The 18,458-nt window shown below is 41.3% G+C and overlaps 1 long non-coding RNA gene across 2 annotated transcripts; it reads right to left on the bottom strand.

Moving 5' to 3' along the window:
- Positions 1-5,937: 5,937 nt before the first annotated feature.
- Positions 5,938-9,669, bottom strand: LOC122997199. Of its 2 annotated transcripts, XR_006407179.1 has the most exons (5): positions 8,661-9,669; positions 8,416-8,429; positions 8,260-8,288; positions 6,214-6,276; positions 5,938-6,091 (listed from the first exon to the last, which is right to left on the bottom strand). It is a non-coding gene; the product is annotated as an uncharacterized LOC122997199 (long non-coding RNA). The 2 variants fall into 2 exon arrangements; XR_006407178.1 differs by having other exon boundaries at positions 8,260-9,669.
- Positions 9,670-18,458: the final 8,789 nt, after the last annotated feature.

The following is an 18,458-nucleotide window of genomic DNA, read 5'->3' as shown; positions in this document are numbered from 1 at the left end:
TTTTTTTGGACATTGCTCTCACTTTCCATTGGTGATCATACTCAACAGCAGATTTTTTAAATGTGTGTATGCGTGTAAACCCTCTTGGCTATTACTGTGAACAAGAATGTGTTTTTAGTTAACCTGCCCACTTAAATAAGGATTGAGGAATTCCATCTCAACCCTGCCCCCGATCAGCCCAAGCAACACACATTCCAGTGCATCGTGGGCCACGTAGTCTCACAGCCTAATGGAGATGAGGTGAGGTGTGATGGGAGATGAAGTCATCAGGCGAGGGGAGGTGATGGGAAAGCATTGGTGAGAGTCATAAATCAGATCTCATTGTCTGTGAGAATGTGTGTGTAAAGGGGTTGTGACTGGGTGGAAGTGAAGGGTTCAGAATGGAGTGGCGGGAGGGGGGGGATTTGGGGTCGATGGTAGGGGATAAGGGATGTGAGGGAGATCAGGGTGCGGTCAGTGTGATGTAATCCGCTGGACATCTGTGCTGCGATGACAGACAAGACACGCCGTGTTCCGGCTCCAGTAGTTCTCAGACACACATACACACACACACACACACACACACACACACACATATATATATATATATATACATACATATATATATATATATATATATATATATATAGACACACACACACGTACAGATACACACCTCCCTCCCCCAGGGAACTGTGGTGCTGTCCCTGTCTGGGAGCCAGAGACTTGGTACTAATGAGACTAAATGAGGCTGGAGCCTCTCTGTGAAGAGGTCACAGCCTGTCAAGCAGCCAGTTACACAGCTGGTAACAATACTGGTTTGAGTATATGCAAAGCAGTTGAACAACCTGTTAGCTATTCAGTCAGTCAGCCAGTCAGCAAATCATTTAAACAGTCAAAGAAACAGTCACCAAACCGGTAGCCATTAAACAGTTGGTCTTTCAGTCAGTAAGCGAGTTAGCTCCCAAATAGCCAGTAACTAGCTTGCTAGTCAACCAGTTGAATAACTAAGTGGCCAAAAAAAACAATCAGACAACCAGGCATCCAACCATTCTGTCGTTCATCCATCCAACCTGTTAGAAATTTAGTCAACCAGCCATCAGTCAATCAGCCAACCAGTTTGCCATTAAGCAGGATAGCTCATTAATTTGCCAGTAACTAGCTAACAAGTCAACCTGTAAAATTGGTCAATAAGTGGTCAAGGAACCAGTCAGTCAAGCACACTGCCAACCATTTTATCCTTCAACCACCCTGCCTGTCAGTTACAAAGAGCTGAGTTTAGCCATGCATGTGCTGATTAAAGCGATGGGGGAGATGGAGGGCATGCAGGGAAAGGGGGGCACCCGGCTTATGTAAGGCAAGAGCTAGGCCAAGCAGAACTGACACAGGCCAGGCCTTAGATTGCCTCAGCATGGGGCAGAAATATGCTGACCAAGGCTGCGGGGTGATTGAGAGTCCAGGGGGGTCGAGGGATTGAATGAAGTTTATTTGACTGTGGGTAATATAGGCTTCCTTCAAAAACAAACAGGACTAATTTTGTTTGCTGCGTGTTTTAGCAGCTGTGACCTCCTATATGACTAAGCTTGACCCAGTCCTCACAGCCTGTGGGGGGATTCCAGCTTCTTGAATGTCTGAAATTACGTGGACCCCAAATATATATATATATGTATGTTGACTGAGTTTAAAAATTGAGCTATGTTTGTGTGTTTGGATTGTGTGGTCCTTTTTTTAAGGTTGGAAGTCCTTGATACAGGTGCAGGATGGAAAGATATAGTGGACAATAGTCACCACACACTCAGACAGACAGACAGACAGACACACACACACACACACACACTGAGATTCACACATGATCTCTTACAGCTCACATAACAGAGGCAACACAGTCACTCTGGTCTTTTTTTAAAAGCCAAACCAAGACTTGGACCAGACTATTCCCATGACTTAAGGGCTGGGATGATGATTACACTGTTGCCATAGAGATACTTCAGATGACAAAATATTGTCAGTGAAATATTCATGACAAAGTATTGCAGCAGATGTTTCATGACCAAAGAATTGTAGTAGTAAAACTCCTAATGGAGGTTTTGACATTCTTCCTAGTACATTTATAATCATAGAAATAAATATGATGACAAAGGATTTGTCATTAGAAAGCTAAGCTAGTCCACATTCCACAGCAGATATTTTTATTATATTCCTGAATACCATCGAATCACCCAACTGTATGTATAACACACAGTACTTTGAGACACACAGCCACATACAGTACACAGACACTTACAACTAGTAAAGGCAACATTTTCTGAAGAAATTTTACAAATGCTTGCTGCTGAAAATGTGCACTTAAAACATCTGAAATAGTTGAAACACTGAAAGAAGTTGAAGTGGCAGTTCTAAAGTGGAAAGCCTGAAAGAAATTCAATTTAAGTCTACGCACTGAAATAAGTTGAAGTGTCAATTTAAGTTTGAGCCTATTGGGTTAAATTGAGGTGTCAGTTGAAGTGAGAGAAAATTCACATAAACATTATTAACATTATAAAGCAGTAGTGATACATTGAACTGTAAGGGTCAGATGAAGTGGAAGTTCAGAGAGAAATTAGTTCCACTTCCAGTGTATAAACTGAAACAAAGATGCCAGCAGGAGAGTTGGTTAAGTGTAAGCACATAAAGCAGTTGGAGTAAACTGTGCATGAAAAGTGTATGATTTAGGAGAGCTGAAAAATGTTTCTTTGTTTGTTTAAAGGTGATGACCTGAAATCTGGTTATTGATGTCAGTTGCAATGTAAGCAGTGAGATGAGTTGAAGTGTCTGCTGAGGGTACGGTGTAATTTTTTTAGCCATGTACAGTCGTGCTGCGAATTAATAAACAACTATGCATAGCGGTGACACGTAGCTATGACGCTGTTGAATTAAAACATTTATGGGGAGAAATTAAACAATCCATCGCTAACATGGCGCCTGGTGTCCCAGGACCTGGTGAACATCCAGCCGAAAAGCAAAAACATTACTGCAGGTACCAAGAGGAGTAGGAAGGGAAATACCCGTGGATCATTGCTGCCTTACGAGATCCAAACAAAGTCTGCAGGAAAGAATTTGGCATTTCGCACAGAGGGTGGCAGACATCAAACTGCATGCTAGCGGCAAGCAACACATAGCCAATGGCGTGACTGTGCAGACCAACACGTTGGTCTCCTCCTCATTTAAGCATGAGGATGACTCCATGTATAATAAAATAGCAGCTGCTGAAGTTGCAGTCATGAGGACTGGGGAAGTGTAGCTGCAGGCAGCCACAGAGAAGGAGTGATCTGACATGTGTGTCGTGCAGACAGATGTTATAGGCACCGCATTGATGAAATGAATAAAATAAATGAATTTTATGTAATGGATAATGATTTACACACTGTTACAACACAGTCATTGTGTTTCTTTGTCCAAATGACTGGACGTCATGGGAAATTCAGAAAAAATTCAGCGTAGAGCTTTGACATTCATGTGTTTTACTGTACATTGACACTGAATGTAATGTACTGGAGGCCACACCCACTGTGACCACGCCCACCTCCAACTCCCCTGTCCTGATCCCATTCTCATCAGGTCACCCTAACTGAGGGTTAATCACCTTTACATTTCGAAGGAAATGAACTATCAATTAAAGAATAAGAGATTAAAGCGATGTCATTTGAGGAGGAAGACATGAATTCAGTTCAAATATCAGCTAGTGTGTGACTGGTAAGAGCTGTTGAAATTTCAGCTGAAGTGGAAGTAATGAAGATTCAAGTGTTTGAACTGTAAGCAGTTGAAATGTCAGTTGCTACATAAGCACTGACAGTTGATTTGAAAAAAGTTGAACTGTCACTTTAATAAATATCAATTGAAGTGTCAGTTGACATGTAATCGGTGAAAGCAGTTAATAACACAGCTGAATGGGTTTTCTGTTGCTTTGAAGGCCAAAACAAACAAAACAAAATTTATAGTGAACTAATAGAGACACAGAAACACAAACTAAGTGGTCAAACTTTCTACAGAAGAGTCCATCTATGCACAGTTAGTCCACTGTGAGAGGTCAGAGATCAGGGTTGATCTGTAGAAGTTGGACCACTGGGAGTCCCCTCTGGTCTTAATCCTCAGGACTCCTCGCTGGTGCAGGTCAGCCATATACACATCACATAGGCTGCCCCTTGCTATGCCTGACAAATAATCATGGAACAATAGCGGAGGCAGCTTTTCCCAGCGGTCGCCATTCTGGATGACAACTCTCACAACAACTCTGCATGGTTCATGTGTCCACTGTTTTTGAAGCTGTTACACAAAACGCATCGTAAAACTTTTTCATTCATGCAGGCAAAGTCATGATTATTTGGTTTGATGACATGCCACCATGTCTGCACAGCAACACATTTCTGTCCTGTTATTTATTCTATTATTGACAACAAACAGAATTAGGTCATTCCTGTTAGAATATTTTTATTATTTTAGGAAATATAAGTTTTTAATGAGAATAGTAGATAATAGAAGACTGCTGCAGATGGACATGTTTTTCTGATTTGCCCTGTCTACCCCTCTTTTTCTCTTTCCCCCTCTCTACTTCTCGATTCTAATCCTGCTAATTAAACTTTGAGAGCCTGCAGGGCTCCCCCCCCTCCCTCCATCTCCACAACTTTCTCACAGGGAGCATAAAGGACTGAAGGAGAAGTGAGAGAGGGAGAGACAGAGGGAAAAGACAGAGGAGAGTGAGGGACTGAACAGAGGGTGGATTCATGGCGGCACTGCTCTGCTTCTTATCAGTATCCTGACTCACTGAATGAAACTCTTCAGCTCCTCGCCCCTTGATACCCAATATGCCTCCAAAGCTATCTCTGAATCCCACTGCATGCGCACACGCACGTACACACATGAAGACATAATATGTGCTACACATCAGTGTATGCTATGAATGCGATTTAAGGAACCAACTAACATCTATTTTGATTATTGATTACATGAAATAAGTTGATAATTTTTTGTTGTTAGTTAAAACTTAAGTCTATAAAATGTTTGTAAAAATGCCTTTTACACTTTCCCAGAGTCCAAGGTGATGTCCTCATCCTGCTTGTTTTATCCAACCAGAAGTCCAAAACCAAATGATATTGAATCTTTGAAACTCAGCTTTTAAGACAACATAGATGTGAAGTCATTATGTGCTTAGAAAAGATTTAAATTTGACATCTACAAACTCCATCTTCTGATGAAGTACATGTGATATGATCGAAAGCTCCAAAAAAGTTACCGCATCAACCTTGTGATGAGATCATGTGATTAAAAGATCCAAAACAGCTATTAAATTCAGTGAAACAATTTTCCCAACTGCTGTTTACAGGGTTGAAAATAAACTCTGAACCACAGCGTTTAAGCCAACATGCACAACAAGTCTTTAATATGCTCATAAATAATGGAAATTTGAACACCTCAAAAGTAATGACAACTGGGAAAACTCTACCAGCTCATGATGTTCATGTGATATTATTGAAAGCTCCAGACTACTTACCAATAAAGATATCACAGTCACAATGAAATAAAACTGAGAAACAAAACAAAACAGAAAACAGAAATGCTTACATTTGAGAGGCTGGAACCACTGACAGCCTCTAAGGATGGCAATGTTGGTCACTCAGTCAGTCAGTCCACCTCTTCAGTTCAGACTGAATATGACAACAATTATTGGATAGATGGCCATGAAATTTGGTACACATTTTTATTGTCCCCACATGATGAATTGGAGTCACTTTGGGGATCTTCTGACCTTTTCTACATCGCCATTATTAGGTCAAAATCTTAGTTTGTGTAATACTTGCAAAACCTGCAAAACTAATTACATTCCCATTAGTTTCAGCTGTACTTTATACCAATTAATACATTTTTAGCATGCTAATATACAAAACTAAGATTGTGAACATGGTAAACATCATACCTGTTAAACATCAGCACGTTAGCATTGTCACTGGGAGCATTTTAGCATGCTGTCTTTGCCATTTTCTTCAAAGCACCACTGTACCTAAGCACAGTGCATCCTCACAGCGGCTGTAGACTGTAAGTCTTGTTGCTTGAGTAATGATTTTAAAAAAAGGAAAATCTGTTGACACAAGTGTAATCAAGTTCATTTCTATCAGTCCACAAATTATTCAACTCAATGTTTGGGAATTATTGCAAACACACATGCACATATAAAACATCCCCACACAAACATGAACTTACCTTCCACATGTTCTTGCACTCCAGGACTCTCCGCTTCTCTCTCTCCCATTCATGAACTTTTAGCTGAAACCATGACAGTGTGATGTCAACAACTGCAGCCCAATCAAGCCTGAACATCAGCATCGCTCATATAACGGCAGACTAACAATGAAACAAACTAGGAAATCACGTCACTAACCACCATGTCATAACATTGATCCAGTTCCGATTTATCAAGGCAAACAACACCCCAGAACCTTATTTCCCAACACTGAATGAAACCGACATGGGTTCTGATTTCCTGATGCTCTTGCAAAGTCCTCACTGATGCTTATTTATCCAATTCACGGTAGCCCCTACTTAGTGGCCTGTATGTAATGACTGGGAGCCGTTGTGCAGCTATGCACTGGTTAGATCCAAATAAAAGAGGGGGGATATTGGGTATCCTCGCTTATTTGCGGTGTGGGCAGCCCCCACCTCTATCCCCCTGGTGGAGGCTGTTTTGGAGATGAGTGGGGGGGTTATATTATAGGATATTAAATCGTAATGATGGGCCTGGAAGCGCCTGGTCCATGGGAAAGTGGTCGGTGCGTCTCGCTGTGGCCCAGCATCGTACCCGAGACTCTGGGAGCCAGAACCGGGTCACCCTGCCGCAGAGGATCATTATAGGGTGGGAAGGTGGCGGTGGTGGTGGAGGGGGTGGGAGAGAGATTGAGATGCCAGACCCCATCAACCACTTCAACCCCCCCTACCATCCCTTGTCCTCTTCCTTCCTCAAACCCAAAGTCCACTGACCGCCCATGCCTGACCTCTGGAAAATGCCTCTAGCCACAGTCGCCGGGCGCCACCAACACCAAGCCCGACCCCGTCGCCATGTTGACCAAGCATCCAGACAACATTGAGCAACCTTGAGGCGGACAGGAAACCACCAGCACCATAGCAACAAGGAGGGGAGCGTGAGGGCTTGTACCACAGTGCTCATCCGAGGAACATCCAGTGAGGAAATGGGAAATGGACAATAAAGCTGATGTGTGGATAGCCGCAAGGCACGAAACAGAGAAGAGCGGGAAGAAGAGGAGGAAAAAGAGCAAAGGAGGGGGGAATGAGAGAGAGAGGGAGACAGGAAGACAGACAGAGGGAGGAGGACGAGCTCCTATTTCACTACATTCCTTTAATTTAACCAAGCAGTCAGCATATTACTGACAATGCCCATACTGACAGCTCCCCACAGTGTGTGTGTGTGTGTGTGTGTGTGCGTGAATGCATCTTCGCGTGCATGATCATCTTTACAGCTCGCCTTTTAGTGTGTTACAGACACACAACTCTAACAAAGTGTGTTATGTAAGCAAGTGTGAGTTTATTTATGTGTGTGAGACAACATAGTACATCACATTGTGTTAAACTGCGTGGAGTGTGTTTAGCAGTGAGCTCATGTGTATACGAGTTTTACAAACACAAATCACAATCTCCTCTACAAATGTATACGACTTGGGTTAATTTTAATCACACGAAAATAAAGCATGACGTGTTACTGATGGGTAAGAACATCTGCTCTTGTATGCATGCAACAGCCTGAACAGTCTTGAAGGAATAGTTTAATATTTATTATTTATTATTTATTATAGGATTTATTAGCTGTAAGTGATGACTTTATCAATGTTGATAAATTATTTACTAATGCTTTGAAGATCAGTTATAACGCTTATTACGAGCAACGCTTGGCTTGCAAAATGCCATGACTGGTGTTTATCCTCCTCCAGCATGACACTTGCTTTGTCTCTTAGACTTTTAACTTTGTCATCAGACATCAGTAAGAGCCTTCCGATTGACCGGTGGACTACTTATCCTATGCATAAACACTGCAGAGAATCTGAACAAAAATCTATTCATTACTTACTCAACTATTACTAAGTGAGAGACCCATTAATTGATGGATTATCAACATTTATAACTGCGTCATTGCCAAATATAAAGGATGAACACCAGCCAAAGGGATTTACAACATTAGTAAATGATTTAGTAAACATTAATTAATAATTAAGCCATTTTTAAAATGTATAAACATACCCTTATTAGAAAGTGGTGACTGCTTCTTCCTGAGAATGAGATGGGGAAATTGTTATTAATCTTATGACTGTGCTTTAAAAGATGATTCCAGTTTATTAGAGCTTGGGGTTTATTTATGTAACATTGTTCTGTTATGATAATGATTTGTTCACTCACGTAATAGCTGAGATCTGGGAACAAGAAGACAGCAAAATATAACAGGGACAAGAAACATGAGTGGTCAGACAAGCAGCAGTTTAGCCAGATTATCTAAACCACTTTATTTGGAGTTAATATTGAAGGTGAGTGCAAGTGTAATGTTACTATTAATCCATCGTTGCGCAAGAAAACTGTGCACACACAACTACAGCAAGTACAGCAGGTCAAAGAATCAGAAAGTTGTCTGTTGCCCGTTCACTTACATTTTCGCTTCCACACCAGTCTGGCTAACCGGGGGGTTAGTTAACAGCCTGTACTAGTGCCTGACTTCTCATGTTTCTTAAACTGCAGCACTTCTTGGTGGGTACAATGTTGATATTACCACTAGAAACTTAGAAAATGAGACCAAAGTTGTAATAAACTCTAAGTATAGAAACCTAGCTTAGCATAAATACAGGAGGAAGGAGGAAACAGCTAGCCTGGCTCTTTATAAGCTCTATATATTACTTGGACTGTGGGAATGCAATCTGTAGGCTGAATAAACACTAAATAAATACAGTCTTACATGGTTTTATTAGCTCTAATAAGGACTATAATAACCCTGTAATCCATTTTAGAAAGTCGCTATAGAGAAAAATCACAAAAACATTTTAAATGACAGCGGCTACAATCAAGTCAAAGGCATACGACGAAGATAAAGTCACCAAAAATTTAAATAAAGCCACTATAAACTCGACATTAGACAGCACAGACACACTTTTAAACCCTACAGATTGCAATAAAACCATAGGAGATAAAAATCAAAGATAACTTTTGTTGAGACCACTATAAACTCAGTGCTACATACCCCAGACACACTGTACAAACACACCAAACTAATATTATAGGAATGACACCCTTAAGTTTTTTTTGTGTAATTCACACATCAATATATTTTTTCATACTGTTGTTTTTGTCATGAGTACATTAACACTAGAACTGCGAATAAAAGCATCATCCAATCACATTGTGCGGAACAGACGTCATGTTCCAACTAATGACAATGGCGGACCTGTTGATTGTTTGTGTTTCTCGTTACCTCGTATTGTATGACAAAGGACAAAGGACATGGAGACCCCCCGCGTTTTTTTTACGCTCTGAGTCCTGTTTAGTGAAGCGTAATGTGCACAGACAGCTGTTCAAATCACACAAATATCCCACTGTATATGTGTTTTATTAATTTATTAAATGTATCTACATTGACTGATCAAGGCAAATGAATCAATAAATACAAGCACTGTTGATTTCTTCCTGTGGAGCCGACAGTAAATTTCTGCTGTCAGTCAGCCTGGTGAAGGCAGTTTGGCCAGCCGTTGTCCTCTCAGCTCCCCAGGAGCTCCTGCTGACAGATGGCTGCTTCTGTGGACAGAAACGTTGAACACGGGTCGGAGATCATCATCACTGGATGATGATGAGTCCATCATTTTTTATAAAGAATGAAGTGTTGCAAACAAATTCGTGTTTCTGTCACAAATTCATAATGCTGCCGGTATGAATAGTTTTGATGGGAAATATTCGCAGGTGAGTATTTCACATTATGTGTCTTGTCGTTTATTTGTCACATCCCAGGTGCATAAAGGCCTTTAGAAATCTACCCAATAAGGGATAGTGATACCACAGGAAATTAAAAAAATACCTTTAAAGTACTGGAAGAGTCTATAGGAATATTAGAATGACTTTTCCATATAGGCAATATGCCGTGCCAGTATTCCTTTTCCTCCTCCTCCTCTTTTCTCTTCCACCGCTTGTATCGCTTCATTCTCTCAGCAGTATTTTCGACCCTAACCCAACCGTCCAACATGATCCCATATAATTAGGCCGGTTTAAAGCCAACTGATCCCCTCGGAGAGCCTTGTCTTCCATACATTCCAATTAAAAGCGATTACACACAGTGGTCTTTTACTGCTAAGAGGCCTCTGTCAACTCCTCATCACCCCCTCCACCCTTCACCCACCCACCACCACTACCCATTCCCAGGGTTTCAGCTGTCACCCGTCGCCTCAACGCATCAATCTCAATACCGTTTTTTTTTTCCAGCGTTTGTTTTTTTTTCTTTTCCCCCCTCGAGCAAGTAATTGCATGTTTAGTGTTGTTTGCGTGAGTTAAACTATGAAGAAAATAAGTCCAGATATGTTCCCATTTTCCAGGCGCTGTCCCTCCATCTATTTTGCATTCTCAGCTTCTGTTTTCGCAATCGCTAATTCACGTGAAGAAAGAGATGTAGAGTCATGTATATTCACTCCTAAAAGCAGGCAGAAACAAAAGCTGGAGCCAGGCAAATCCTTAAATCTTGTCAACTTTCACTCAAGGCACACAACCCCCCCCCACTCCCTACCACCACCACCCATGGCCTGGTGCTCTCCCCTTCCTTATTCTTTTTTAGAAATGCCTGCAGGGAGTTGAATAGAAACCCCACATTTCCACATGAAGTGAGCAGCCAGTAGCAATCTTCTCTCCCCTGGCAAAGTTTACTTTTCTTCTAGCTGTGAGAAAGCTTGGTGGGACTGTGGTTATGAATATTCATGCTGGAGAGTTCCCTGTCAATCAGTCAAGGAGAGCTGAGGGGGGAATTTTCCTTCTGCCGGGGAAGGAATGTGTACTAATTCGGGTTTAGGCCATTCCATTACTAACTTTTGCTGTCTTGTTTTGTTTTGTTTTTTTGCGATATTTATCAATGGATCTCTCTTTCTACTAGCAAGCACATCTACTGCTTTCAACTGTTTTTATTTCACACTGACCACTTTATACAACCATATCTATTCATGTCAATAAAAGAAAAGTCATTCTATTGTTGAACTATTTCAATGTCCCAAGTACTGATGTGTGACTGACATGAGCGTATTCAGCCTGCCAACAAAGAAACTTTATGGCACCACTGTTATAACTTAATGACCATATCCACCATGCATTTTTAAGAGCTTTCATAATAAATTACAATGCCCCTGTGCTTATATCTATTATTGATACTTATTGATGCTCACATAAATATTTGATTTATGGCAGTCTTGAAACATGGGTAAACTGAGATGAATTGAGGTTTGAGGTTTATGATCTCTGATCATAAAGCTTTACATACATGTGAGCAATTCTTCTGAATAAATGTAATTTATTCTAACTCAGAAGTTTGCTAACTGGCTGTTAGCAAACTAACAGTAGAGGGAAAATAGAGAGAAGTTCTGGCAGCTATTGTGACCTTCTTAATATACATCCATGATTGTAACCGACTAACGCTTGCCCAGCCAAGCCGGCTATAGAGTTAGCAGTTAGCTCGCCAGCTACAGCGGTTCACCAACTAGTCCTGCAAGTAGTCACTACCTCGTCTAGCTTCAGGATTCACCTATTTCATGAGGACGAATGTCACTTTGTAGTCACTCTTACGCCTCCCTTTTGGTAAAGAACTTTCTTTCTCCTAAGATGGCTCTCAGTCCTAGAAGTTGCATAAATATGGGCCCTGGTTTAGGGTTTTATATGTTGACGTGCAAATAAAGATAAGGCAGTATAACTGCAAATTAATTCCATGTGAGAATTCTTCCTTATAGTGGACAATAAATACAGCAGAATGTATTAAAATAATTACCACGACCTTTCGTGAGAAGCATGAAATCAATATCAAATGTGGGCCCTGCCCTGGAAAACAAGCAATGAAGAGGAGGGGTATGTGTGGGACGAGCATGAGGAAAATAGGGGAGCAATAAGGAGCACAACACAGTTAGAGAAAGTCAGAAAAAAGCACTGCTGGGCATCAATCACAGAGGCATAAATCTAGGCACTCACAATTGGATTCAAATGCAAATCCAGCCCCAAGCACCCAGTGGAAAGGCCAACCTTAATTTAACCAAGTCCCAATGTGTGTATGCTACCCCTGGCTGACAGGAACACCTCATTCTCCACACTGTTGTCTCTGAATGTGTGTGCTTGCATGCATTCATATGTATGTAAACGCCTCTTATTGGAAGTTAGACAGCAATAACAGCTTTGTCAGTGAGCGACACAGCTATAGGCCTGTTAGGAAATTTACTCACTACATTTTAGTTTTAGTACATTTCAGCACCAGATTTTACACCTTTGATATTTGGTGTAGTTTTGTTTATGTGCATGTTATAGGGGGTGGGAGCTGTACCCCTTAACATGCACACCCCTATGTGCACATCCCTGCCCATCCCTATTCTCCTCTCTCTGTTCCCACCTCCCAGCCCCTCCAGCGAGGGAGTCAGAAATGAACCTGAACTGATTGAGAGTCAAAAGCAGTTGCCGGGGCAGGTTCAGTGGGGCAGAAGCAGTTGCCAGGGTAGCAGTGGAGGTGGTTGGTTGCCAGGGGAGGAGGAGGGGGGGGTAAGGGAGGGCAGGGTGGGTAGCCCTGTTGGTTGCTTGGGAGTGCCGTAGCAATCGGGTGAGTGTTAAAGCCATTAGGAGGCCTTACCATATGAAAGGCTGGGTGGGTGTGGCAGGGCCGAAGATGAGTCCTGGGAGGATAGCCCCACTGTCAAACAGCAGGAGTCTGACAAAAGAGCCTTTCACTGGGCCATTACTGCCCCCCCGCTAACACTCACACACACACTCACACAACCTCCACCCTGTGCTCCCATCCCAGTCAGGCCCATTCAGAGCCAGCCATGGCCGCAGAATAGGGGAATTCCCCCTTTAAGTATAGGAATGACAGGGCAAACAGAGGAGGGACAGAGGAGTAAAAGAAAGAGTAAAGAAAAAGGCAACATAAAGCGCAGCGACCTTCCACCAGCCTGTACGGAGCTGTGTGTTTTCCACTGAGCTGGCATCCAGGCTCCAGCCAGAGAGGCCCTCAGGGAGCTCAATCCAACCCCCAGGGAGAGACTCATTACTGGGGGCAACAGCTCGCTGGCGCTCCCCATCCTGTCCAGGAGCAGAAATCTTTATTTCCCTCTTAGTTACGAGCAGAGGTACTGTTTACTATGCAGTAATGAAAAAAGCACACAGGAACCTAAAAATAGAGTGAGCTAATGCAGCCCAAACACCCACGAAAGGAAATCTGAGTGTACATAACTGTATGTGTGTGTGTGTGTGTGTGTGTGTGTGTGCGTGTGCGTGGATGCACATAGCCGCAGGTATGGGCAGCAGTGAGGAGAAGCAGCGATAAAAGCCAGCCTCTGTTTCCTGTCCTTAACAGGCTAATGGTGGGGATTTACTGGCCTTTTATAATGATTGCTCCAATTAGCTGTAAAGCAGAACAGGACCGGTCCTCTAACTGTTTGTCTGTCTGTCAGTTTCAGTTTCTCTGTCTGTAAAGGACAACTGCCCTGCAGTGTAAACAAAGGGGGAAGTTGATAAAATAACACATAACATAACACAATGTAGAAAAATTGGGATATTTGTTTAAGTACAGTGATACCCACATGAACCCACCATACCCAAATGATACCCAATGACATAATCAGAAGGAATCAATGTTTTTTATCCATTGATTGCATTAACTTCTGTTATTCTGGTTTAAGTTACTTTTAGGAAGTTATGAAGACTTCCTAAAAGCAAAACAGACAGCTGTGCATGAGCAGGCCGGACACACCAATGATGGCTGAAGCTCTTTATGCCTCCACAACATCATGTCTGTTACTCTGCCATCAACAGTTTTCACTAGAATGACTTTCAACTAAAAACATGGTGTCCATAGAAACTGTGAGTCTGGATTATCCTCAGTAAAGAGGACACTGTTTCTTAAAAGAGACTTTGCCGTCAAGTGTTTAAAAATGTAATCTTTCAATGCAGTTATCAAGTAAGGTTCCGCTCAACTTCCATTTTCTCATAGATCGAAAGTCAAACTGTGCATGCTTGGATAACATTAGAGATAAGTGAAAAAGAATGCTTTTTATGAAATTTGGATCAACCGTTTGGATGACCATTTAAGCAGGGAAGGGTACCAATAGCATTGTGGTTAGGCCCAATCTCAACATGGAACTAAAACAAAGACTCAAATGGCAAAAGCACCATTTTGAAAACTCATAACTGTTTCCCAGTTTTGTTTTAGTTTCATGTTTCCTATGTAAACATCTGTGCGTGATGCCCGCTAATTTTTGCTGACATGCAGACAGAAGCAGTATTAGACATAACAGGAATAAATCTAAGGAGTGTGCAGTTATTTGAAGTCATTTCACAGGGATTCCTGTCACTGAAGTGATCAAAATTCAAATTGATCCTCCTTTTGATATCATCAAATCATACAGTACAGTATATACCTCTGTATTAATCTGTTATTGATTACTAACCATCCTGCCTGGGTCAGTGTACTGGTCCTTTTCTTCAGTTCATTTCTCATTTTGTTGTTTATTTCAGTCACTCTTCCTGTAGTCCAACTCCATGTTTGTGTCAGTCTGTCAGTTCTTTTTACTCTGAGCTGATCTCGTTCCAAGCTTTATGTCGGTCCAAACATCTGTGCTGAACTAGTCTTAATGGAGCAGTTTTTCATGTTGGTCTCGTTATACAACCACTCACCACATTTTGTAACGTCAAGACAAAATACATCAATTATCCGTCCACATGTCAACATAGACCAATTTAAATAAGCATAATACAGTCTTGAATTCCTTCTCATTTGGGGGTTTCCTTTTTGTTCTCAGTGGTCAGAGGGTTTTTATTGTTAGCCAGTGAAGAAGACATGGGGCGGCAGACTGCTTGGGATGCAAAAACGAAAGAAAACAACATTTGTTGAAGCTTTGTTCAAGTTGCACTTCTAAACCATTGAATGAACCGTTGTACTCCTTGATCTAACTTGTCCGCTAATTTCCCGATTATGAGTCAGCAGTGAGGCTATGTGAGTCAGTGTAGTGTGTGTGTGTGTGTGTGTGTGTGTGTGTGTAGGAGTAGTGTGGGTGTGAGCCCTGTGGTTGAGGGTATGACTAAGGGCAATTTATGTGTCTGTGCATGTGTGTATTTGAGAGAGAGGAGGGAGAGTGAGAGGGGTGTGTTTGAGACGGTAACATGTGATTGGCTAATTTTAAAGACCGAGTCAGAGACTGTGCAGACACTGACCACAATGGAATATGATTATTCCTTTATCCAAGTGACATTAATCAACTTTTCAGCATGTACAATATATGTTTTGGAAGTAATCTTGGACATAGTACTGTGTGATATTTCAGGTCTAAGTAACCTGTAAGACTCTTTTTTAAACACTGGCTTGTAACAGCATAAATAAAAGTCCTTCACAAGGCACCATATGATGAAATGATCAAATGATGGATATCCAGAATGAGAAATTAAACTAAAAGCAGTTTATATTGTTTTTTATTAAGGTTGAATGTTTTCCTCTGATTTTAAAATATTACATTCCGGGATTACGGTACCAGTCAAAAGTTTGGACACACTTTCCCCTTCACTAGTGTGTGCAAACTTTTGACAGGTACTGTATATCAATCTTTTCCCAGGAAAACCGGACTTTCTCACAATAATAATGATAAATGGTGTTTATTCTCATTCTTCGCATTATCTTTAGCCATGCTAGTGTCATGGCAATATCAGTATAGTAATGTCAGTCCATCAGTCAGTTGGTTCACCACTTTGGCCCAGACTGAAATATCTCAACAACTACTGGATGGATATCTATGGAATTTGGAAAAGATATTCATGGCACCCAGTGGATGAATCCTACTGACTTTGAGAATCCCCTGACTCTAGTGCTACCATAGGGTTGATATTTTTGGTGAAATTTTTGGTGAAATATCCTGACAACTCTTGGATGGATTGCCATGTAATTTGATACAGACATTCATGTTCCCCTCAGGATGAATTGCCATAACTTTGGTGGTTCCTTAAAATTTCTTCCAGCGCCATCATTGGGCCAAATTTTTAATTATCCAACGCTTTCTTTTGTGACCAATTACCTGCGAAACTAATGACATTCCCATCAGCCTCAGCTGTTCTTTGTATTTAGTGCTAATTAGTGAATGTTAGCATGCTAACATTCTAAAATAAGATGGTGAACATTATATCTGCCAAACATCAGCATGTTAGCATTTTGTTGGCATCCTGAAAAAGAACTAGTTTGTGCGACGTGTCAAACCACATCATAAATGTTAAAAGTGGCTACATTCAAAGGCAGGGTGCAAAGCCAGCCGTCATGTAAAGGCGCAAGATGAAACAATTGTTTAAAAATGGGGATAATGGTATACATTTTCAGACAGTCTCTCCTGGAAGACATTCATAGTGTTGCAGTTGTTTGTACATGTCTAAGGTGACAGAAATAGGTGTGTAGGATGAGCAAAGAAGGGTAGAGACAGAAGTTAAAACCCTACTTACCTTCTCACTGCCAAACACCTGGCCAATCACTGTGTTAGATTCTCAGTTTCAGAAATTGTCACTTGATAGAAATTGTTGGATGAACCCTCCCTAATTCAGACCTCCAAAAGGTGAAGGGGGAAGGGGTTTCCGAAGCTATCTGACCATCCAACTAGTGCTTCTGATGAAGCAACTGACAGCTTTAGTCTTGTTTCATATTCAGTAGGTTACAGGGTAATGTTTGTGGTATGTTTGTAGAACAAAATTCCTAAAAGTAAAAGTACTGTACACTATCCCCGAGATGGAAAAAATGAAGTCAATGATTTATTGTTTTTCAGCATATCCTCTTACCAGTTTAAAAAGGTCAGAGGAGCATATGACCAACTTTATTGTTCTGACCTGAGGGTTTTACTATGTGCAAGAGTCAAGAAGGAAAACCTGTTGCTTGCAGCCATTTTGGCATGTTGTTTTGGTGGCTTGAGGCACAAGAGCATTGTTCTTGGACATTTAGGCGTTATTTTAAGGCATCATCTGCACTTGATACTTCAAATATTGAATGCTGCTTTGCAGGCTGGCTGGAGATAGCCAGTTGTTGAATCCCCTCCAAAGATTTCGTTTACAGATCTTCTGGGAAAAGGGAGCAGACTTTAGTGAGATTTTTCCGTAAATATTGCAATTTCACTTTGTGGTATTCAACACTAATGGGCATGTGTTCGGGGAAGAGTATTAAAAACAGTGTTCTCCGTGCTTTTGTCTGGAAGCATTTTTTTCCTTTTGCTCTGCAGTCCAAAAAGAAAACAGAAAGCAAACATATTTCAGTAAATGCTCTGATGCAAACGGAGTCAAGAGAGCACTTATACACATTTGAGCAGCATACCATTATACTGTATATAGTTTTATTTATAGTCAAAGACAAAGTATTGAGTGAGTCATGGAACAAACTGTATTTTGGCTCATGGTGTGGTTAAAGTGGTTCTAAGGAAAAACCAGACAACAAGGTGCTGGCAAGATATGGCAGCAGACTGGTGATGCTGCCAGTTTCTTACTAGTGCCACTCCACTGGGGCCTGCAGACTTCATTGGCCTGTAGAAACACACACACACACACAGACACACACACAGCAGCACACAGCAGCAGCCAGAATGATTAGTCACGGGGTCCCGTTCCCTCCCTGTGTTTATCAATTAACACTGAGAACGTGGGAAAGGGAAGCAGAAAAAATCCAAGGGGATTAAAAGACAGACTGACAGCAGCACATGTTCTCTGACTCCTTCCACTTTCTTTTTCTTTCCTGTGTCTCCTCTCTCTTCGTCCGTTTCTCTCTTTCTTTTTCTCTACCATCTATCCATCTGTTCATCAGTACAAATCCCTCTCCATTCCTGTGTTGCTTTTCTTTGGCCTTTTGTTGATTTCAGATATTACACATGATGCTGAACCTAGTCTTGGAAAAATACTGTATGTGCGTGTCAAGTTATAGTAGGCTACACTTTTCTGGGAATGACAATTTGATCCAGATAAATATATTGCGCAAAAGAGACATGGACAATGTTACTGTTCTCATGTTGTCACTGTTGGATTGAGCACAACAGGGTTTTTCCACTGTTGAGTCCAGTTTGGTTCCAATAGTATTTCGAAACCAAATTCAGTGATTTTGTTTTTTAGAGTACATTATATCGAGTGACATCAGGGTTAGACATCATGCAAATAATGTTAAGAAGTGGAGATAAATGTGTGTTGATGTATTTGTCTAAATCCTGCAAAGGAGGTTAAAATTTACA

This window comes from Thunnus albacares, chromosome 14 (assembly GCF_914725855.1).
Source record: "Thunnus albacares chromosome 14, fThuAlb1.1, whole genome shotgun sequence".
Taxonomy (NCBI): Eukaryota; Metazoa; Chordata; class Actinopteri; order Scombriformes; family Scombridae; genus Thunnus; species Thunnus albacares.
Note: the sequence above shows the minus strand (reverse complement) of the source record. Positions and strands in the feature narration are given on the sequence as shown.